At 48.7% G+C, this 22899-nt stretch overlaps 1 protein-coding gene across 1 annotated transcript in view; it reads left to right on the forward strand.

The window, feature by feature from the left end:
• The first annotated feature begins 3935 nt into the window (after positions 1 to 3935).
• Positions 3936 to 22899, forward strand: part of Ptpn14 (protein tyrosine phosphatase non-receptor type 14) — a 136322-nt gene continuing 117358 nt past the window's right edge. The window contains exon 1 of the mRNA XM_057769737.1: positions 3936 to 4273. The gene's annotated coding sequence lies outside the window, so the exon portion shown is untranslated. The remainder of the gene's footprint in view (positions 4274 to 22899) is intronic.

Consider the following 22899-nt stretch of genomic DNA (forward strand, 5'->3'; position numbering starts at 1 on the left):
ACAGCTCTCCACGAAGTGCCTTTCTGCCTGAGACACACACGCACGCTCAGAAATTGCTCTGCTTTCAGGGACACCAGTGTCTCTGGAGGTGTGAAAGCAATCCATTAGTGAGTAGAACATAAGGGAGGTGGGCGGAATCATGCAGGGCCTGAGGTTCTGCTCGGCATCCTGTATTTATAGTCAGAGCCAAGCTTCGAACAAGGAGATGGATTACTCTGAACAAGTTAATGTCCATGAGTTCCTAAAACTGTAAATCTTTAAAGTAAACACAAGGTGCATTGCTTTAGGTCCTGTCAAGCTCATGCACCCTGAGGAGACGGCAGAGTGCGGATTTACCTAATGGCATGTTTGCTTACACACGCACACAAAGAGGGGAGGGAGAATGTATTTGGTTTCTTTTTAGTTACCACAAGTTGTATTCTTTGTGTGTGTGAGTGAGCATGTGTTATGTGTGTGAGTGACCATGTGTGCGAGTGAGCACATGTATGTGTGTATGAGTGAGCATTGTGTGAGTGAGCATGTGTTTGTGTGTGGTGTGTGAATGAGAATGTGTATGTTGTGAATGAGCATTGTATGTGTGTGTGTGAGAGCATGTCGTGTATGTGTGTGTGTGTGAGAGCATGTCGTGTATGTGTGTGTGTGAGCATGTGTATGTATGTGTGAGTGAGCACTGCGTGTGTATGTGAGAACAAGTATATGTGTGTGTGAGTGAGCATGTGTATGTGTGTGTGAGGAGTGTAGGTGTAAGTATGTGCATGAGTGTAAGTGAGCACGTGTATGTGTGTGAGCATTGTATGTGTGTGAGTATGTGTATTGTATGTAAGCATGTGTGTGTGAGTGAGCATGTGTATGTGTGTGTGAGTGAGCATTGTATGTATGTGTGAGTGAGCACGTGTATGTGTGTGAGAGTGTGAGCATGGTGTGGTGTATGTGTGTGGTGCATGTGAAGAGCCCAGAGGTAGGCACTGGGAATCCTCTACTCTCCACTTTATTCTTTTGAGGCTGGGTCTCTCCCTGCACTGCAGCCCATGGAGCTCAGGAGGATTTTGTTTCCTTGTTGAACAGGCTGCAGTCAGTAAAGTTCCAGTCATCCCTCTGCTTCCAGCAGTGCTGGGTTACAGGCACAGGTGAAACCACAGCCATCCATGACGAGTGCTAGGATCTGAACTCAGCTCCTCATGTTGATGCACCAAGCACTCTGCTTTTTTGTTTGTTTGTTCTTTTGAGACAGGATCTACATAGCCCAGGTTGGCTTTGAATTCACTGGCCCCAAATTCATAGAGGTTGTCCTGACTCAGCTTCCTGAGTGCGGGGATGATGAACGGAAGGCAACATGCCAGATTTCCCAAACTTCTCCCATTACTGAGCACACGAGCTCTATATACTGAGGGACACCCTTGGGTTCACATTGTGTTTTCTCCTTACGGAGAGTTAAATCTCAGCAGGTTAGCATATGTCTAGCACACACAAGCGCCAAAGTACAACTTCTAAGTCACTAAAAAGTCAGCTTCTCTCTCTCTCTCTCTGTATGTGTGTATAAAACTGAAACAATCCTTATTTGTGTTGTCTTCCTTGGATCCAACATAAAGCCAATCAGTCACACTTCATAGGTTCTTAAAATTAATAATGGCTTTTACTTTTATGAATGAATAAACTGGTTTAAAATTAAAAACAAGTATATAGGGCTAGTGCCAAGTCTTGGCTTTACTGACAGCTGCAAACACAGTGACATTCATTCACCGGACTCCCGCATCCACGCTGGTGTGAAGGCAGCATGAAGGCAGCTTTCCCAGCTCTGGAATTGCCCAGCTTCTTCCCCCACAAACATGCCTGCATCTGGAGGAGACACTCAAGCAAGCTCAGACAGGGTGGCACCCAGGATGCAGCTGATCCAACCAAACCCTGTCCTTGATGCTACATCACACTCCACTGACAAAATAAACTCAAGCCTCAGTAAGTGGCTTGCTCGGGGTCACATGGCTGGTCACAGGCAAGATCCAGTTTTTGTATCTGCCTGGAAATCCTTTACTCTCTCTTTAAGACCACGGTGGCCTCGGGGGCTGTGCTCTGCCGGTTGAGTGTCTTGGGAGTCACAACATCCATGTGTCACTTATTTTCCACTGCGAAAGATGCCTGGGGGCCTCCTGTGCCCCAGAAGGACACAACCAGCCCTGCCGGCACTGACAGCCTTTAGGTATCTTATCCTCGAGCCCAATCCTGTTTCAGTCAAATGTCTGGGGGCTAAGGGCTGCTCCTGTGCAGGCTCTGTCCTTTATCCCATTTCAGCAGCGCGTGTTCCTTGGTGAGACAGATCCTTCCTTCCGGCTTCCTCAGCCTTCTCTGAGGCACGGTGATGGTGTGCATGGCTGTGAGGAGTATTGCCCACACTGGCAGCCACAAAGTGAAGTCCTTCCTGAAGACTGGTGGAAAACTCAGCAGACCCCTACAGAGATCAATCTTTGACACTCTGAAAAGCTGACCCTCTGGAGTCTGAGTTCTTTGCCTTCCATCCATCCCATTTCCTCCCCTCTGGTCCTCTCTGATTCTTGTTTCTGCAGACAGGCAAATGATCAGAAGCCAAGCACTGTAGAATCACGCGGTGGGCACAAAAGACTTAATAATTTTCTTTCTTGTTTTGAGGTAGGGTCTTGCTATGTAGTCCAGGCCACCCTGCAACTTGTGATTTTCCTGTCTCTGCCTCCAGAGTGCTGGCACGGGCCACTGGGACGGAATAAGGCCTGGAAGTTTTGTGTCCTTTACGTGTACAGTGAAGTGATTTGACATTATCTTCTGTGACAAGAACTTCAAGGTCCTTGAAAGGACTGGGCTGAGACTTCAGAAAGGGAACAGATGCCAAGACACGCAAAAACACTTTAGAAATACAGGAAAACCCTTTCATTTCCCAACTACCAAAACCAAGGATAGGGGGTGGAGGGCTGGGATCCTCCTGAGTTAACCCCTGGGTCAGCACCTCAGTGGGGCCTAATACAGGTTCCCTTCCCTGGCTGAGTGCTTTTTCCATTATACCGGCTGCGCCTCAGTAACCCCACCTCCGAAAGTGCTAAGGCAGTTCCCTCCCAGTGCCCAGGCGGGGTGGGGCCCCTCCGTGGCATGGAACAAACCGGGAAAACCACATATTCCAACTCCCAGCACACAAAGGCTGGTTGGCCGTGGGGGCGGGGTGGGAGGACCGGTACTAAGTCTAGCTCACTACTTGGAGATCCTGGGATTCTGAGCAGGGCTCCGAAATTGCCTGTTCAAGGAGGCCACCCTACTTTGTCCTGTCCTGTGTCCCCTGGGCGGTGGCGGCAAGACCTCCCCCAAATAAATGGCCTGTTCTAGCTCCAGCGTCCCACCCCCTAGCTGCCTACGGAAATCTAGGAGGGACGGTCCTTTCCTTTCCGCTTTCCCATCCACCCCCGGAGCGTCGTCGCACAGCTGGGTTGACTTGGGTCGCCTCCCCCTCTCCACTTCTAGTCTATCTTTCTCCAGGCACTTTGCTTCCGTCCACAGCCCCCCACCTTGGAGGGAAGACACGCTCCAAAGCTAGCCCATTAAAAGTGCACGACTTCTGCCCGGTCAGCCGAAGGAGCTCCCGCAGCCCGGCATTCCTCGGATTCCAGCGCTGTGACGTCCCTGGGGACCGTGCGCCCGCAGCGGGGGAGCCCGGGATCCACTTTTCAGCGCTGGTGCGCGTCCCCGAGGCTGGCGCGCGCCCTCCCCTGCCGCCGCATTCCTAGCCCGCCCAGTGAGCACCCGGCGCTCTCCCCGCCTCCAGGCCCCCAGAGCAGCGGAGCCCAGCCCGGGGCGGGGGAGCGCGGCCAGCGGCGCCTGCTCGTCCCCTCCCACCCGGCCCCTTCCTCCGCCCTCCCGGCCGCTCGCGCTTCCTGGCACTCGGGTTCTCCCGGCGGCTCAAGTTCTGCACAACTTCTCCTGGCTGCCCAGTGTCGCGGCCGCGGGTCCGGGCCAGCTCGCTGCGCTCTGCGGCTCAGCCATCTCGTCCCCAGGGCAGGTCCTCGTGGAGCGTCTGGCGCCACTTGGCCGCTGGCGGTCCCTTTCGGCGCCCCACCTCTCTGATCGCCCCGGCCCCCTCGCGCGGGACGGCGGTGCTCAGGTTCTTGGCCCTTTCTCCCCCCCCCCCCCCGGTTCTCCCGGCGCGGCGGAACCCTCCCCGTGCCCTTCCTCTGCCAGCTCCTGGAAGCCAGTGGTGAGGACCTAGGCTCCCCGATGGTCACGGCGCGACACCCGGGGCACTCCTGGGCCATGTAAGCAGGTAAGTCAGCCGGGCGGGAGCAGATGCTGGGGCTGCGCCAACTTGGGCTCGAGGCTGGGGACGCCGAGGTGCGCGGTGGGGGCGCCAGGTGGCCAGCCGCCGGGCTTCTCTTCGAGTGTGGCGCTCGCTCGTCCGGGAGTGGGCTGGAAGGGGAGATCGGTCTTCGACTCTGGTTCAGCCAAGACATTGCCTCTAACTCGCGGTTCTTTTCTGTGTGTGGAGAGGGAGAGAGTCCCGGGAAGAGCAGGCAGAGGGCAGCTGGAGGTCTCCAGACCTCCCGGGCACTGGGGAGCGGACGTTGCTGTAGCGCTTTCGAGCAGGGGAACGTAGCGCAGCGCCCTAACCTTGCCTCTGTGCCTCCTGTGGGGACTGGGTTTGCGAGGGGGTCCTTGTGCTCTTTCCCCTTTCCCCAGCCGTGTTGCCAAACTCTCGAATCCCTTGGCTCCTGCTTGAGTCGGACAGACAGACGCGCCAGGAAAACTTGCGGCCCCATCACCGCAGACCAGATTTCCACCTCGAACTTTGCGGGTTCCGAGAGTAAATAGCTCATTTTCCCTCGTGACCTCACTCTAGTTTTCGATCTTTGCAAATGGGTTCCCTACTTTTTCTGGTGGAATCGATGAGGTGCGCTGTCACTACCTCCCTTTGCCTCAGTTCTTGCCCCTCAGATCTTGTCGCCCCATCCCCATCTACAACTAGGGGAGATTTGGGGGGCTTTGACTTTAGTAGGTCCAGGGATTGGCTGTAACAGGGTCCTGCTGGAGGCGAGTTATGCTCAAACCGCTGGATGAATGGATGGTCTGAAGTTTACAAAATACACTGATTTCTTGAAATGGATTCCCTCCCTCATTCATTCAACAAACTCTCAGTGTTGAGGCTTCCCCTCTGCTAGGAGATCACACTGCCAGAGTCTGCAACGCCCTGCAGGCAGCTCGTGGGCGGATGGGACCGTGTGCCGCGAGAGAAGAGTTCTGCTAGAGTCGGGGAAGGCCAGGACCTGGAGGAAAGCGGTTACCTGCATCGAGGGAATGATGCTCAACAGAGGAGTGGTTGGGGCACTGACTCCAGAAGGCGGAACAGCTTGGGCAAAGTGAGGGGCGCGGAAGGGGGGTGCAGAAAGTCTTGGATAAGGACCTGGTGGCTAGAGGGGCATGTATGGGCAAGTTGGTACAGTGTTGTTGGCATAGTTCGCCCCCACCCCAGCAGAAACGAAACCGGAAGTTTGTTCCCCACTTCCCGTGACCACAAGTAGCTTCCAGGGATCAAAAGCTTCCCCCTTGGACTTACTCCTTCTCCTTGATGTCTCCCCTAGGCGGTTCTGTGGGGTGACAGGTATGCTCGTTGTTAATTGACGCCCCCTGGATCTCAGTATCCCAATGAGGACCGTCCCACGCCACTACAGAACCTTGTCCAGAGAGAGCTTTGGGCGTGGGCAGAACAGCTTGGCTCTTAGAAGTGACAGCTTGCTTTGTTTCCTCTTTGGTGCTGGGAACCGAACCCAGGCAGGGCCTTATGCTCGCCAGGCAAGTGCTTCGCACATCCCTGCCCTCAGTCTCTTGAGCTGACCCTGGATAATATGATGTCCTCTTATCCGGTCTGGGTGCGTGGCTGGCACGCGTGTACGTGGCCGAATCCGTTCAAGGAAGTGGCTCTGTGTCTTTTTAAGTCATTGATTTTTTTCTTTCGTGGAGTTGCCTTTCCTTTTTCTGAACCCATGGAAACTGAAATCTTCCGTCGTTGTGAGCAGGTCCGGCACATCCTGCCTGCAAAAGCTCCTCACTGCAGGAGAGGCTGTCCACAATCACCTTTCTGTGGGACCTTTCCCTGGACTGAAGTGCTCTCCCAATTCCTAGGGACTGCTCCTGGCCAAGATGCCAGATCCCCAGCCTTCAGGTACTTCAGGCTGGTGCATGGGAATGGCTCCCTACAACTTGGGGGGTGTTTATCCAAGATCCTCTCCCAGCCTTTCTGTGATCAAGCAGTTCTTTGATGGAAAGTCTGGAAGCTGGAAGGTGGGGAGGAGGGTGGGCCTGAGGGAAGTGTGCACCAAGAGGCCCTACCCTGCCTGTCTCAGGGCTCTGTGCAAGTTCCCTTGGTTGGTATGCACATACTCATAGTACCGCAGTTATTCATGTTTGTGTGTGTTATGTTGCATGGTCCCCTGGGAGAGAAACACCAGTTAGGGAGACTGTCTTCATATTGGAACACAACGAAGAATTCAGAGTTTTCAGGGAAATTCTTCCTTGCCCGTGGACCAGCAGAAGTCTGGACCTGAGGAATTCCCTAGCACACATGCTTTCTACTGGATTAAACCCCAGCAGGGATGCAAGTATCAGACCCTTCCTAGCAAATTGAGCTCACCTGGGTTCCAGAGCCATGCATCGTGTCCGTTTTTGAAGAAGCATTTGGTCACATTCTTGCATTTGAACTACTCATTGCTTGGTTACCTAGTGCTGTGTGTGGTTTTCAAGTCCATCCTGGGCCTTGGAACACTGCTAGGCACTTGGTTGGAGGTAAGGCAGGAGAAAAGATAAGATGAAATACTTAATTAGCCAATTAAGGAAGGAGGGAAACAGACACCAACGCTTCAGTAGAGAGGAAGCGTGTCTGAGATGAGCTTTCTGATCTCTGAGACTGAGTAAATGGATTTAATTTGCCCTCCTCCTCCTCAGAAAGGCTGATTGAATGGTCCCAGGAATGGGCGGGGCCAATAGCTGCAACCGCTTGTGGAGTGTGTGTGTGTGTGTGTGTGTGTGTGTGATTGAAATACAGCTAGACTTGAATTCCAACTCTGCCATCTAAAATGTCCTTCACCTCTATTTACATTGCGTGTACGTGTGTGGGCATGCCTGTGGAAGTCTGGGTTGGGTCTTTTTTCACTGTTTGGGTCCCAGGGATCAAACTTTGTCAAGGTTGGCGGCCAGCATCCTCCCACTGAACCATCCCGCCAGCCAGCAAGGCTCTACTGTCAGCTTCTTCATCTGCAAGGGGCAGCTCGCTAGGGCATCTCTCCGACTTCCGTGTGATGCTGTATAGTGTACAGTCTGAAAGACCAAGGCAGGATGGTGTCTGTGTGTTGGCGGCCTCGTATGTGGCCGTGAATGTGTTCTTTGTTAACTCAGCAGCCTGAATTCACATGTGTGCCAACATACACATAAGCTTTGTTCTTGACTTTGCTTTAGACTATTGGCTCACAGCAAACATGCGGGCTGGCAGCTGCATGTAGTCCTTCACGCTGAAGGAGGTCCACAGTACCCCAGGCGGTAGGAAGTACCCCAGGAAGAAGGCAGGGAAAAGACCTCGTTTGTCTGCTCTTCTCCGTGACAAGGGCCTAGTGTGTTGAGCAGGGTCTTTGCATTTCGAATGCCGAGATCCGGTTAATTAAAGGATGTCAGGATCACTGCCTGTGTTTAGCAAGGGTGCAGAAACTAGCTGCTCACAAAGGCGTTCCTCGGCAGCCTTCAGCTCCGTCTTTGAAGCCCCAACACAGAGTCAGTTTATGCTAGAACAAGGCCGGCCACAGGTGGCTTGAATTTTGATGTTGCCTTTCATCCAAGAACCCTGAAGTATTTGGCAAACATGAACTCATTGATCTTCCTATCAACTTCCTGGGAGGAAGCCCGTGAAGAAAGGGACTCAGGCATCATCAGGAGGACAGGTGTGTCCTTAGTGCAGTATGGATTGTGACCACAAAGATCTGGGTAAATTCCTCACCTGCGGAATTGTGTGCAGGCTGGGAAGGGTCAGGAGGACAAAGCCCAGAAAAATGTTTCACCAAGATTTTTACGGTTGGGAGGAGAAAGGAAATTTATTCTTCTTAGACTTACAGTGCCTTTTTGCATGTACACATGAAAATATGTTATTCACAGTTCTGAATTAAAGGATGTTATGAGAAGCTTGTGTATGCATGGTGAGGTTGGCTGAGTCTGAGGTGGGTTATAAATGGGGTATTGATTTCGCAGCCCTGCCCTGCTCTTCCCTTCCCTTCTCTTCCCTTCCTTTCCCTTCCCTGCATTTCTTACTTTCCCTATCTGCCATGCGTTTGTTTGTGGTGGTCATTAGTACGTCAGCCTTACATATGAAGTTTGATATGTGATAGTTTAGGTTCATCCTCAGGCAGTTAAATTAGGCCCAGGTCAAGATTGCTTTCTGAGCCTAGTCCTTCAGCCTGACCCAGGGGACCTCTGTAGTCAGAGATCCTGTATTGTAGCTGGCCGCCCCACCAATGCTTGCTGTCTTCCAACAGGGAGAAAGGATGCTGGTGAGGAGGAAAGCAGAAAGGGGTAGTGCCTGTGGCACAGCCTCTTACAGTTAGTAAATTACCATTTTGGGTAGCTAGGGGGGTGGCTCAGTGGTTACCAACACTTGCCGCTCTTGCAGAAGACCTGGGTTTTTAGCACTCTGTGAATGTCAGCTTCCAGGGATAAGACACCCTCTTCTGACTTATGTGGCACGCCCATACAGATGAGCGTATACACACATGTACATAGAAGTAAAATAAATCTTAAAATACCTTCTTCACTTTTGTAACGTTTGCGCTCTTAGTGTGTAGCTGCAGTCCTGACTTCGAAAGCCTTTTCGGGGACCACTGCCTGTCTACTTTGCCTTACAGCAGATTCCACCTGTGGGTCTTGACCCCTTTGGGGATCAAATGACCTTTTCACAGGGGTCGCCTAAGACCATCAGAAAACACAGATATTTACATTACTATTCAAAAGAGTAGCAAAATTACAGTTATGAAGTAGCAATGAAATTAAATTTTGGTTGGTTGGGGGTCACCACCACATGAGGAATTGTGTTAAAGGGTCGTAGTATTGGGATGGCAGAGAAGCTCTGACTTATAGGGATTTTAGCTCAGAGAAATGTTATTCATTGTTGAAAATTATTGGGAGCTCCTCAGCTCTATGGTCTGTGTGAAGATGTTTTGCGTCTACACAGTATATTTTAACTTACGTATTCTAAATTTCCACTTTAGAAGTTCCTTTCTTTCTCTCTTTTTTTCCATACAACTTTCCTCCGTTAGCTGAGACAATAAATCTGAAACCCTAGAGGGTACTAATCAGCTGGGGGCTTCTGAAAACATGGAAATTCCTGCACCATCCCCCTTGCTCTCCTCGGCTTTGGGGTAAGCTTGAGAATTTCCTTTTCCGGGAGCTCCTGTGTGTTGCTGCTGCCTCCCGTTTCCTGAATAACTGCACTCTGAGAATGACTGAGCAAAGATCTAACCTGCCCTGGTCCTCAGGCTTGCTGTGGTAGTCTCTCACTTGTTCACTCGTGTGTGCGTGTGTGTGCGCGCGCTTGTGTATGTGTGTGTGCACACATATGTATACATACATATATGTATATATAATCTATATGTATGTAAAATATTATATATGTCATACTTTATGCTTGCTTGTCTCCTGACATGCCATTCTTAGCACTGAAATTAACCCTTTCCCTTTCCTGTTACAAGCCACAGTCACTAGTTGTGGCCTTCAAGCTGGCCTCTTTAGCGTATTTCCAGCTTGCTCTTCGCTTTGTCCCTACGCGGTAGTGTGTCCCAAGACTGTTAAGAGCTGTATCTCACATGTTCTCCAACTACTGTTTCAGGACTGGGGGAAGCATAATAAAAAGTTTTTATTTAGGTACTAAAGCCGTTGGCATCTCATTGCTCTTGTGGCTGGCAAAGCTTCTCTCTCAGGGCTGCCTTCCCACCTCATCCGCTGCTTTGCCCTCTTTCCACACTGGCACTCCCGCCCTCCTCTGCGCTGGGCTTACTTCCCATCCTTTCCCAGAGGGCCCTGTTCCCTGTCTGCCTGCCTAGCCTGTCGGCTAAGCCCACCTTCCCTGCTGCTGGTCCTCTCCTCTCTGGGGACCAGGCGTGTGGAGTAGGTATATCCCAGGTTGTAGCTCAGACTGACGGCAAACACACAGCCCTTGGGCCTCAGCCTCTCCAGTACTAGGGATGTTTTTCTTTGTGGGCCCCTAACACCTTGACTCTGTGCTCTGGCAAGTTCCATCCTATGTACACTCAGTTTACTTTTTTGTCAGCCCTCCCAGGCCTATCCCTCCTGGACCCTCTCAGAAGGGATTGATCTCTGTGTGGAGACTTCCGAGGAGCAGCTGGAGCAATGCTGCTGTTAGTGCCGGTTTGCAGACAAGGAATTAGATTAATTTCTAAAAAGGTATTATACACTTGGTGAATGAACGCCTTTTTGAGATGCAGACCTGAGGGTTAGAAGTACATTCTGCTTTGGAATTTATTGCTTATTCTCTAATGAGCAGTCATAGTCCTAGGACAAATACATCTTGTTAATGACTGTAGATGATTAGAATTTAATTTTTGAAAAGCTTATTTATATTATTTTATATGTCTCAGTGTTTTGACTGCATGTTTGTATGTATACCACATGCATGCCAGGTGCCCACGGAGATCAGAAGAGGGCATCAGATCCCCAGAAACTGGAGTTACTGATGGCCTTTAGCCACTATGTGGGTGCTGGGAATCGAACCCAGGTTCTCTACTAGAGCAATCATTGCTCTAAACCATTGAGCTATCTTTTTTTAACCCCCAATTTAAAAGATTAAGCATATCTGTGTTCCTATACACATTTTTGATGTGGGAGGGTCTTCTGTTTTGTGTTGATTTCATTGGTTAATAAAGAAACTGCCTTGGCCATTTGATAGGCCAGCCCTTAGGTGGGTGGAGTAGACAGAACAGAATGCTGGGAAGAAGGGAAGTTAGGCAGATGCCATGCCTCTCCTCTTCAGGGCAGATGTGATGGAGCCAGCCGCCAGGTCAAACATGCTGAATCTTTCCCTGTAAGCCACCACCTTGTGGTGCTACACAGATTATTAAAAATGGGTTAATCAAGATGTGAGAACTAGACAATAAGAGGCTAGAGATAATGGGCCAAACAGTGTTTAAATGAATACAATTTGTGTGTTGTTATTTTGGTGCATAAGCTAGCCAGGCGGCCGGGAGCTGGGTGGCAGGAAGCGGCCCGCTGCTCCTTCTACACATTTTATTTATTCATTTATGGAAATAAATCACACCTGTAAGATACCATCCAAAGTTGGTATCTTATATTATTTATATTATAATATTTTTTCTTTGCATGTTAGTGTGTATGTATTCTGTGTATGTGTATGTTTGTGTGTGTGTGTGCAGGGGCAGGTGTGTGTATGTTTCTGAGAGGCTCAACTTTATGTGGGAAGGTTTCCTCAATAGCATGGAAGCTGAAACATTCAGCTGAAACCAGAACTCAACAGTCTGCCAATCTAGCAAATCATCTTGCTCCAGGGATCCTTGTCTGTCTGTGGCATGCTGGGATTGGATGGGCTGACACGCCCACCGGGCATAGACTGGGTGCTAAAGATCTGAACTCAGGGCCTCAGACTTGCTGGATGATGCTTTATGCGCCTCCAGCCCTAAGGGTTGTGTCCTTAAGGTTCTACCTTGCCCAGATTCTTCAGAAGCATGACTGTGTTTGCTCTCCTTTTCAGCCCTTGCAGATGCGGTGACTGGGAATGCTGCAGACAAGTTACAGTTTAGGAGCGCTAGAGAATTGAGGCCAGCTAAGTGGTTTTTGCAGGTTATCTCTGAGAACTCTGTATCCCTCCTGTTCATTGTTGTTCTGCACCTCATGCAAGGAGGACAGGCCACTAGCATCCTTCAGCGCTCAGCTCTAGATTTCTGGTGTGTATGTGTGTGTGTGTGCGCGCGCGCGCATGCGCGCGCGCATACACACACACATGCAGAACTCAGAGGAACATCTGGACTTCCATCCTTTGGGCGCCTTCTGCACTTTGTTTGAGGCAGGGTTTCTTACTGGCCTGAAACTTGACCAAGTAGACTACCCTGGCCGTGAAGTTCTGTGGATCCTTTCATCTCCTCTTACCACCCCACCATCTATGGGACACACTTGGCTTTTTATGTAGGCTCAAGGGTTCAAATCTAGCTCCTCATGCTTTAGTGGCAAGTACTTACCAAGTGGTCTGTTTTCCCTACCTTAGCTATTAGTTTGATTTTACTTGCTTATTATTGAGACAGGCTCTCTCTATGTAGTGCTGGCTGGCCTGGAACTAGCCATATAGGCCAGGCTGACTTCAAATAACAGAGATCTGCTAGCCTCTGCCTATTGAGTGCTGGGCTCAGGTGTCTGCCACTGCATGGACTATTAGTTATTAGCTTTAATTAAAGGGTGACGGGCTTGCCTTCCTGCTTATGACCAAAGCAGCTTGCTTTCCTTACAGGACTGAGATAGGTGGTGACGACAGCTGGGCATGTCCCCAGGTCATAAGATCGGCTCTTGCCGTTATTTCTGTTCCCAGAAAGAAAGGGGTTAAAGGAAAGTCATGAGTCACCTATAGATGGTGTTTGCTCCTCTGAATCCAACCTCAGACAGACACCTCCCTCCAGTGCTTCAGATTTATAGCCCACTGGGCCTGGGCCTCTGTCAGGCAGCAGGTGTTTCCTGAACTGACTCAATATTTCCCACTGACGGCCATGCTGTTTCCTTGCTTCTGCATCCTAACCCATTCTGTGCCTGCCCAAGCGGTCTCCTGGGGCCCTCAAACACCACTTTCCCTGTGCCGGGTCAGGCCTCCCTGCCCTTGTGTTCTTGGCTGTGACTTTTACCCCCTGATGTTCGGGTCTCCCTTGTCAGGCTCTCCACCCCATCAGCCAGCTCTCAGCTGCATGGGAACTGTGCCTGCCTGTCCCTCACAGGATGGCCTTTCTCCTGCTGTTGACACCTGCAGCCAGCTGCTCACCAGACCTGCCTGTACCAGCCCTTGTGTTATTGTAGCCCTTCGGTGAGGGCGGCCATCAGAGCATCCTGTTGTGTCCGGGAAATTCTGCTGTGGCCGCTCATGATCTGCAGAGCCCTTCTAAGACAGTTCTGACCGTCCCACTCTCCCACTTAAACCTTTCTTGCTGGGTTGTGGGTCGTGGGCATCCAGATGTGGAGAAGGGTTTAAAGAGTCACACAAGGGTGAGCATCAGGCATGGACATCGGCACAGAAATGTGCTATTGTTTCCCAAGTAAATAGTTACTTTAAACATCCCAGGAGCTGAGGGGATGGCTCAATGAGTAAAAGGTTTGCAGCCCAAACATGCGTTTGAATCCTCAGCACCCACATAGAAAGCCAGACTTGATAGTGTGCACACTTGTAACTAATGCTGGGGCTGGAGCGTGGAGACAGGAGGATTACTCCGACTCTGAACAGCCAGTCTAGATTCCGACTAAACATAAGGTGGAAGAAGAGAAGGGATGCCAACCTCAGTCCTCCGCAGGCAAGGGTACATACATGTGTATGTACTTGGGTACCTGCGTGCACATGAACACACACACACACAGACATGTGCTTACACCATATGTTTACACACACACACACACACACCCATCAGTTGGCAGAATGATCCAAGCTGTCTAGCAATTGATCTTTCCCAGCTGGTTCGGCTGGCCTCAGCCTCCTGGCTCCCTGTCACCCTCCTCCAGATATTTCCCTTGGCTGAAAGGCTGTTGATTTGACTGATGATTTTACTGTGACTTTTCCTTTGAATCTCTTCTCATTCGTATATATCATATATATAGAGAGAATATATATGAATATATGAGTATATATGATATATATATATATTCACATTTTTTCCTTTTATCAGATCATGTAGTAAGTTACTTGGAAATAGGTGTTTTTCTAATGTTGACAATCTTCCTGGAATGAACTTAACTTTATACACACATACACACACACACGCACACAAGATTTGTTAGGGTGACATGTAGGCTTGGTCTAGCTAGTTGAACAATGACTGTCTACCAATGGGAGGTTCGAGAATCTACTAGTTCAGTCCACAAGGCTGGATGTCTCAGCAGGTCTTCAGTGTATGCTAGAAACCCAAAGAAGGAGGCTGAAATGCTGATGAGGACTGAGAGCAAGCCAGCAGAGAGCTTCCTCCACGTCTCTTATGTAGACTTCCAGCATAAGAGGTGGTCCAGATTTAAGGTAGATCTTCCCACCTCAGAAGACCTGGATTAAAAGTGAGCCTTCCCATTTCAGAGGATTTACCCAATAAAAACGTCCTCACAGGTGTATTCAGATGCTTGGGTTTTAGATAATTTTAGATGTAGTCAAGTTGACAACCAAGAATTGCATCACACCCATTAACCCAAGGGAATCTTAAGGAGATGGAATGGCTATTGTCCTTTTGCTTCCTTGCCTTGTCCCTTAATGCTGGGGAGTATATTCTGGTCTCTGTGGAAGGATCTGTGAGCGTGGAGTAGTACACCTGGTTGAGGAGCATCCTGAACTGCGCAGTGACTTCTGCCACCCATCTCTCTGCTCTGGGATGGAGAGGTGGGAGGTCCTTCACAGCAGTGACTTCTGCCACCTCTCTCTCTGCTCTGGGACGGAGAGGTGGGAGGTTCTTCACAGCACTTCTAGGCTTCAGTTTGCTTGGGTCCGATAGTCTCCCCAGGACTACTAGTAGTCAGAACGAAGGATGATGATGCAATAGGTTTATGAAGGGTGGACTTGCCTGACAGTGGGGTCAATGGGGACAGTTCAAGCAAAGAGATTTCACTGAAGACTCTGGGAGACAACATTGTCGCTGACATGGGAAGATGGGAATCCTTGGGGTATATTTGCCCTCAGTGTTCTCTTTGTAACGTCATGGAGGTCACATTCCTAGCAGCCCTGTCCTGCGTCGGAGCTTCAGAGGGTGAGGGGGGACAGATGCACAAATTGAAAGCGGGTGTAGATAACGACAAGCAGCCGGTCTGATGGCACTTGAGACACCCTGCAGAGCCACATGCAAGGACTCTCTAGCACTCTGAGTGGCTTGTTTCCCTGATCTTGACATTGCCCTGTGAACTAAGGATGTCACCGGGCTGTTACAGAACGACTCAGAGAGGCTAAGTGGCTTGTGGCAGAGGCTGCAAACACCATCCAAACACTGGTTCTGCACAACACCACTCGGCGCGGGGTGACTAGGTGGAGAGCTGGGTGGGAATCTGGGCATGAATCCAGAACTTGAGTTTGTAGACTCTGAGATGGCTCAGGTTTCTGAGTATCGTGTTACGGGGAATGATATCACAGTAGGTAGAGTTAGTCCTAGTGTAAAAGGTTAAGATTTTGGAAACACTAGGGTATGTATCGAATAGTGTAACAAGTAATGGTAGACGGACAGCTGCTTGGAAGGGTGTGGATGCTCAGGTACTAATAGGTATTGTGAGTGATAGCCTATGTTTAAAATGACTAAGGAAAGGAAAGGGAACAATTGTACCTAATGGCTCTTAAGGACCAAAGAGAAACACTACCTAGAACCATCCATCACAGCTGTTTCGGTCACTAAGGGACTGCCAGGGACTAGTGCTCTCGACAGCATGATTAGATTCCATCTTGGGTTAAGGGAAGGCAGTGTAGTAAGGAGCCATCATTTCCATCAGATTAGTTGTGCCGACTTGTAAGTGCTCCCTGAGGTTTGCCTGTTGATGTCCCCTCCAGGAGGGGTAGGAAGGGTCACTGGACCCTCAGCTGGGATTCCAGCTGCTCCCTCCGGCACCTCCCAGGCTGCTGTCTGCGGTTCTGCCCTAAGAGCATGTGGAAGTGGTAGAGTGTACAAATCTCTGGACCGTTACACTCGAGGAGGACTCCCATGTGTGCTGCCATGGAGACGTTGTTATCCACCCCAGGTAAGACTTTCCAGGCTGCAGTTGCTTTGGGGCTACCCATGCTCTGAAAGTAAGCCCAGGGCTCCCCAGATTGAATCCTAGTGGAGTTATTTTCGGGTTTCTCACTGGTGCCCCTTTGAAGGGAAAAGTAGACATTTATTTGAGTCTCCCCAGGAAACGAGTTCTTGGCATAGCCAGCAGGATTATGGCAAAGTCAAGGATGAGACTGACAACTGAAGCTGGATTGACGTGCGTGAATTCCAGTGTGTTCTCCTTCCCCACGTGGCATCATGGCGGTAGTTGTTTGCATCCTACCTGGGTCATGAGACGTGTAACTGAGGCTGAACCATTGGGATGTGGAGTGACTTAGAGGTGGATGGGAGATCCCAGGGTGGCCATTTTCTTCCCCCTGTATGGAGTGACATTCCTGCTCAATGATGGGGTTCACTGCATTAGGTGGAAACCCCTAAGAGTGGTTGATGGTTTAGAACAAATATTATGGTCCCTGAAAGCAGAACATAAGGATGAGAGTGTCGGCAAGCTGCCGTGGAGGCTGCCTGGCCGCTGCTAACGTGTAATGAGATGTGTAACTCAGCCAGAGATGGCTGCTGAGGGGCATTGCAACAATAAAGGGACATTCTGGACATGCGACTGGTGGCCTCCAACACAGCTTCCGACTTGAGAAGGAAAGGAGATAACAGGCAGATGAGATGGAGAAGTTGGCTTGCCCCTTCTTCCAGTTGGAGATGCCCCACTTTGTGCCTCTGAAAGAAGGGCCAGTGCAGATGCCAGAGGCTGTTCCGCTGCGGTAGACCTGGGTACCATGTTTCTTCAGTGTTGTCTCTGTTGCTGAGTTCCGAGGCCTGGGATCCTTGCTTGGAATGTGAGGGAACCGGCTTTGAGATCACTTTCTCAAGGTTGCTGTTACAGCTGCACTGCTTGTCGTGAGACGGTGGCCTGAGACCTTGTTATCTTGCTTGTCTTCTGTTTAAAAAGAATGTTTCACTAGATAGATGTATAATGCTACCTCTGAGCGTTTTACGGATTTGGAAGCCAGTTTGAGAGATGTACAGATGCATCTAAAGGAATGAGCATGGTTACGGAGCTGGGTGCAGCTGTGGAATTCTTGGCAGCATTGTGATTGGATAGAGCACAGATAATATTCCTCAAGGTGACTGGGAATATTCTGAAGTTGCATCTGGCTGTAAATGAGAACCCGGTACCCAGGAGAGGATTGCCGCCCTGTAAGGTGTTGGCCAGGGAGGCCATGAAAGACACTACAATGATGAAGGCTGTTGATGTCTTGGTTGTGTGCCAGGACTAGATGCTAAGACATAGCATGCTTTGGTCTGGCTACTGCTCACCCATGCTCCGTAAGCAAGCCCAGTATATTTATTGGTTCCCTGGTTTGTCTGGGTACTTGATTTGTCTCCTAGGTGATTTTTTTTAAGATCCTGTCACGTGGGTAATGATTGTCGACCATCACACTCATCCCTTAAAGCATGGCAGTGAGGACTGTTCACACATGTTTCCCTAGTTTGTTGTAGGAGGCCACTTGTTCGTTTCCTGACTGCCCAGACTGCCGGAATAACCACCCAGAAACTTTATTAATTACAAGACTACTTGGCCTATTAGCTTATGCATATTTCTAGCTCACTCTTATCTCTGAAATTAACCCATTTCTATTATTTTATATTTTACCACGAGGTTTCTGGCCTACCCGGCAAGGTTCCAGCTGATCTGTCCCCAGTGACTACATGGCATCTCCTAACTCTGCCTTCTTTTTTTTTTTTTTTTTTTTTTTTTTTGTTTTCGAGACAGGGTTTCTCTGTAGCTTTGGAGCCTATCCTGGAACTAGCTCTTGTAGCCTAGACTGGTGTCAAACTTACAGAGATCCATCTACATCTGCCTCCTTAGTGCTGGGATTAAAGGCATGTGCAACCACTGCCCGGCATGACTATGCCTTCTTTCTTCCAGCATTCAGTTTAGTTTTCCCGCCAAACTCTATTTCTGCTAAGTCACTGACCAAAACAGATTTATTCATTAACCAACAAAAGCATCACACAGACAGAAGGACTTCCCACATCACTAGTTCTTGTTGAATTATCTTTAGGGTAAATGTCCATGAGCAAGATTGGTTTGAGTGTCTAAGCGAGCCCTGAGTCTTACAGACGGAATGGGGTTCAGTCTCTGTCTGTGAAGATGAAGGTGCCTCCCACCGTTTGAGATCACTGATGATCTGTCTGGTTATTTTTTGATGACCCAACAGCACTTGATGATATAGACGTAGTCTGTCCCAGCCCGTAGTTCCTCTGACTCCTTGCTTTCACGTTTGCAGGTAGTGAGTGGGTTGTTTGCTCCTAGGGTGGGGTTTGAATGAAGAATGTTTCCGTGTGAGGGAAGCGCTCACCACTGAGCTTCAACTGCCTTTGTGGTCTGTTGCAGAACCCTCTGCCAGATACTCAAAGGCAGAATGGGTCATTCGCTAGCTTGACCTTTTCCCTAGCCTCGCCCTTTCCCTGTGCCCACCACTCTTTCCATCATTTGAAGCAGAAAAATCTGAGAACAGATTTTACTGTGTCGTCCATGCTGGTCTCAGACTCCTGGGCTGGAGCCGTTTTCTCACCTCAGCCTCCTCAGTATCCGGGAATAAGTTTATACTGCTACACCTAGAAATGTCTGTCCTATTTGTATAGTATATATGTAAAATTGCTAAAAAACATATTCACAGCCAGGCTGTGATGGCACACACCTTTAATCCCAGTGCTTGAGAGGCAGAGGCAGGAAGATCTCGGTGCGTTCAAGGCCAATCTGGTCTGTATATCGAGTTCCAGGACAGCCAGGACTGTAACACAGAGAAACCCTGTCTCAGAAAAACACAAAACAAAATAAAAACAAAAAACAAACAAACCCATATTTTCAAATGATGGTGTTCAGTGGGGATTAAAAGGTATATATATGCACACGTACATATATACACATGCACATACACACATACTGTATATGTGTATTGTATACATTTTGTTGATGGAAAAAAACGCATAAGACATCAAATCATACTCAATTTCTGGTGCCTGCTGACTCGCCGTACATAGATACCACTGATATTTTCTGATTTTTGTCTTTCTACAATTTCTTTTTCTATAAAAAAAAAAATACCGGCTAGTCTATAGCTTGACACATTTCAGTGACAAGTTACCGTCATCAAAACTGTTTTTGTTTGTTTGTTTGGTTTTGTTTTTTTTTTTGTCCTGGTAACAAAATGAGTTCCAGCATCTGGTGACTGACATTTATTTATTCTCTGTGCTCCGTGAGTGCTGTAGGTAGGCTGCAGCCCTGGACTTGGTGCTTAGCTCTGTAGAGAAGTTTTAAACAGAGCCATGTAGGACGGCACCTGCCTGGGCTGTATCTTTTCCTCGCCTCACCCACCCAACAGTGTGGTGTGAATCATGTCTTTTCTTTGTGTGTTCTGAGATGGATCTTGACTAGCCCAGGCTGGCCTCCTACTTGCTATGTCATAGATGACTTTGAACTTCTGATCTTCCTTCTTCCACCTCTGGCGGTCTGGGAGTGCAGGCCGGGTTTACACAGTACTGGGGATTGCACCTAGAGAGCTTCCTGCACGAGACAAAGCACTCTGGCAGCTGAGCCACCTCTCGGTCAGGAATCACGTGATTTGTGTAGAGCCGCTGTGCGGAGTGCAAGTGTCCTGCCCGCTCACATCTCATCAGGCAGACTATATCACATGCTAACATTCCAGATTATTGGCTGGAGGACCCATGCCGTCCCTTCGGTCTTTCCAGACAAGGCACAGGGAATGTAGGATGGGCAGGGTGGAAACAAGCATGGGTATCAGTGACTCTATCTTGTATTTTACTGTAATTGAACTATTCTCTCGGAGCCCAGTGTTGGGACTTGGTCGAGGTTCGACAGTTGTAAATAGGGTAGCTTGCAAACACCACGGAGCAAATGACATTTACTTTACTTGGAGTATGTTCTCCTAGGGTACGGCTTCCAAAGAAGACTCTGGGTCAGAGGACAAGCCTTGTGGATCTTGTTACATGGACAGACGGCTCCCTGGGGCTCTGCCAGCTTAAGGTGCCACTATTAATATTTGAACGTGTAGCCTTCCCAGTTCTTGTTGGCCCTGGGTTTTGCAATCACTAATTGCTTGTGAGATTTTTAGAAAGGTTGATATGTTTTTGTTAAGTTGAACAAAATGATGATTTAACTTTGCTTCCTGGTTTCTGAAAGTCTTTATAAACACTTCTCATTCTTTTTCTTTCTCTCCTTGGCGTCATACATTTTTCTCAGTAACTATTTTTTTTTTTTTTAGTAGTTAATTTTTCTGGGTCTTTGAGATAGTGTTTAATGTATCTCAGGCTGACAGAAACTTTATTTGTAGCCCAAGATGACCTTGAACTGTTGACCCGCCAGTGTCCACCTCTGGAGTGCTGGGATTACAAGAGCGCACCACACATCTGGCTTTGGTAACTGTTCCTTGAAACACATCTAGTTTTTGTTTGTTTGTTTTGTGTTTTGTTTTTTCAAGACAGGGTCTTTCTGCGTAGCCCTGACTGTCCTGGAACTCTCTTTGGAGAACAGGCTGAGCTCAAACTCACAGAAATCCACCAACCTTTGTTTCCCAAGTGCTGGGATTAAAGGCGCGCACCACCATTGCCCAGCCTAGTCCTTATTCATATATAAAAATAGAGCAGTGGAAAAACAAAACTGAGAGTTTTTTGACTGAGAAAGTTTTGTAATCTCACGGAACAGGGTAAAGGGCACACACACTTTCAGCGCTCGGAATGTGTTGCATGGTTGCATTCTGAGAGAGAAGGTTGGTTGCTCTCTGGGCTGGCGTTTGATTCCAGGGCTTCGGGATTTGCCTGTTGCTTTGTGGATTACACACGGCCAAAAATACTATGTACAAATCAAGAGTGGCCTTCCTACAGTGTTTGTCCAAACTGTAAGTGACCTCATTTTATTACCGACTGTGTCCTCTCTCTTGGTTTATTTTGCAAGTGTCACATTCCTGTCACTGTCCTTGTCTTTCACTTAGGAACAGTGGTGTCTAGACGAATCTGTAAATTCCAAGACTCTGCCAAGGAGGCAAGAACACTTTCAGGGCAGACCACGCCTTTGTGGTGATTGGCAGAACTGACTCTGTGTGTGCGCGTGTGAGTGTTCATCTGTCCATCCATCTCTACATGTGTGGGCATGTGCTTGCACATGCCTGTGTTCATGTGGAGGTGAGGTGAACATGGAGTCTGGAACTCATGCAGATCTTTCACCTATAACAGAACTACAAACATCTCCTGCCTCATTTCACAAAGGAATGCCAAACATCCTCAGAACTCAGGAATCCATTCTCTTTTGTGAGACGCGGCCTAGGGAAAGCTTGGAGCTGTGTTCCATCCCTGTGGGAAGTGACTTGGGTTTATTTGAGTGGTCGTCGTTGCTGCCTGTTGGATGGTAGCTGTGACCATCAAGAGTGTAAATGTTAGAACATGGATAAGGGCTGAAGAAAAGGTTCGGGTGTCTTGCTGTGAGACCTTTGGAGTTCAGTTTCTGCTGTGGGTTTTAATTTAATTTCATTTTGGGTAAGTCTTCCTGAGATTCCCGTTGTTTTGTGTTTTGTTTTTCATAACCTACAACATATCGACTGACACTGTTGTGTCTGGACGTGTGTGTGAGTGTGTGTGTGGAAGTGCACACTTGTGTGTTCCTGAAGATTATTAAACCCAATGCGTCACACACTGTACCACTGAGCTATATCCCCAGTCATAAAACATGTTGGAAGAATTTTCTTTGTCCTATTACCCCCTTCCCAATACCTTTGTTTGAATTAGATTTATAAGTTTTATTTTTGAGATGATAATAGAATTACATTCTCCCTTCTCTTTCCTCCTCCCAACCCTCTCATACACCCTTCTGTGTGTCTGTGTATGTTGTGTACTGAACCCAAGGTTTTCAGTCCCAAGCATGTGCTCTGTTAAATTAGGCTAAGATGAATCCAGCTAGTTTGGACATGTGCCTGCAGGAGCGGGTTGAGTTTTTGTGAGACCTAGCCATGCCCATTGTTGCCCCACAGTGTGGGAACGAGCTGTCTTCTGTCCCACAGAGCACAAGCCCTGCTCCTGACACCCAGAAGCTATTTTGTTTCAGCATATGATTGAGGTCGTGACTCAGTTTCCTTTGGCTGAGGTAGTTAATCTTGTAGAATGGGATTCCTGGCTGCGTATTTCTGTGAAAATTGACTTGAATTTCATTCTTGAAATTTGCGAACTCTGCAGTTGAATTAGTGGTCAGAGCAAAGGAGACACTTCTTGAATTTCTCTTAGAAAAAAAAAAGAAAACTGGTTCTTGGATTGTTTTTCTTTTTCTTTTTTTCTTGTTCGAGGAACAGTTCGAGCAGGAAACCTAAACAGGAGATTGAAATTTGGTTTTTGGACTGCTCTAGGTGGCACACGCCTTTGATCTCAGCACTTGGGAGGCAGAGGCATGTGGATCTCTATGAGTTTGAAGTCAGTCTGATATACAGAATGAGTTTCAGGACAGCCAGGGCTACACAGAGGAACCTTGTCTCAAAATCCATGTGAGTCCCCAAATTGTATTGTGTTAGTAGTTTCCTGTGACCTCTGACCCTTATGAAAAATGAGACTATCATAACGTTATACTTATGGCGGCATTAACACTGGGCAGGAGGCTCTGAAGTCAGTCCTCCACAGCACACGTGCTGAACATGGTGGCAGTCTCTGCCCTTGGGAGGCTGAAGCAGGAGGCTCAGAAGTTCAAGGTCCTCCTCCCTTATGAGCTGCTGTGGGACAATCTTTTGGTGCACTGTGAAGATGTGTCTTTGCCTTAGCTGTTGTCTGTTGATATAATAAAGAGCTGAACGGCCAATAGTTAGGCAGGAGAGAGTAGGTGGGACTTCCCGGGAAAGAGAGGAACTCTGGGAAGAAG

Source organism: Chionomys nivalis, chromosome 5 (genome assembly GCF_950005125.1).
Source record: "Chionomys nivalis chromosome 5, mChiNiv1.1, whole genome shotgun sequence".
Taxonomy (NCBI): Eukaryota; Metazoa; Chordata; class Mammalia; order Rodentia; family Cricetidae; genus Chionomys; species Chionomys nivalis.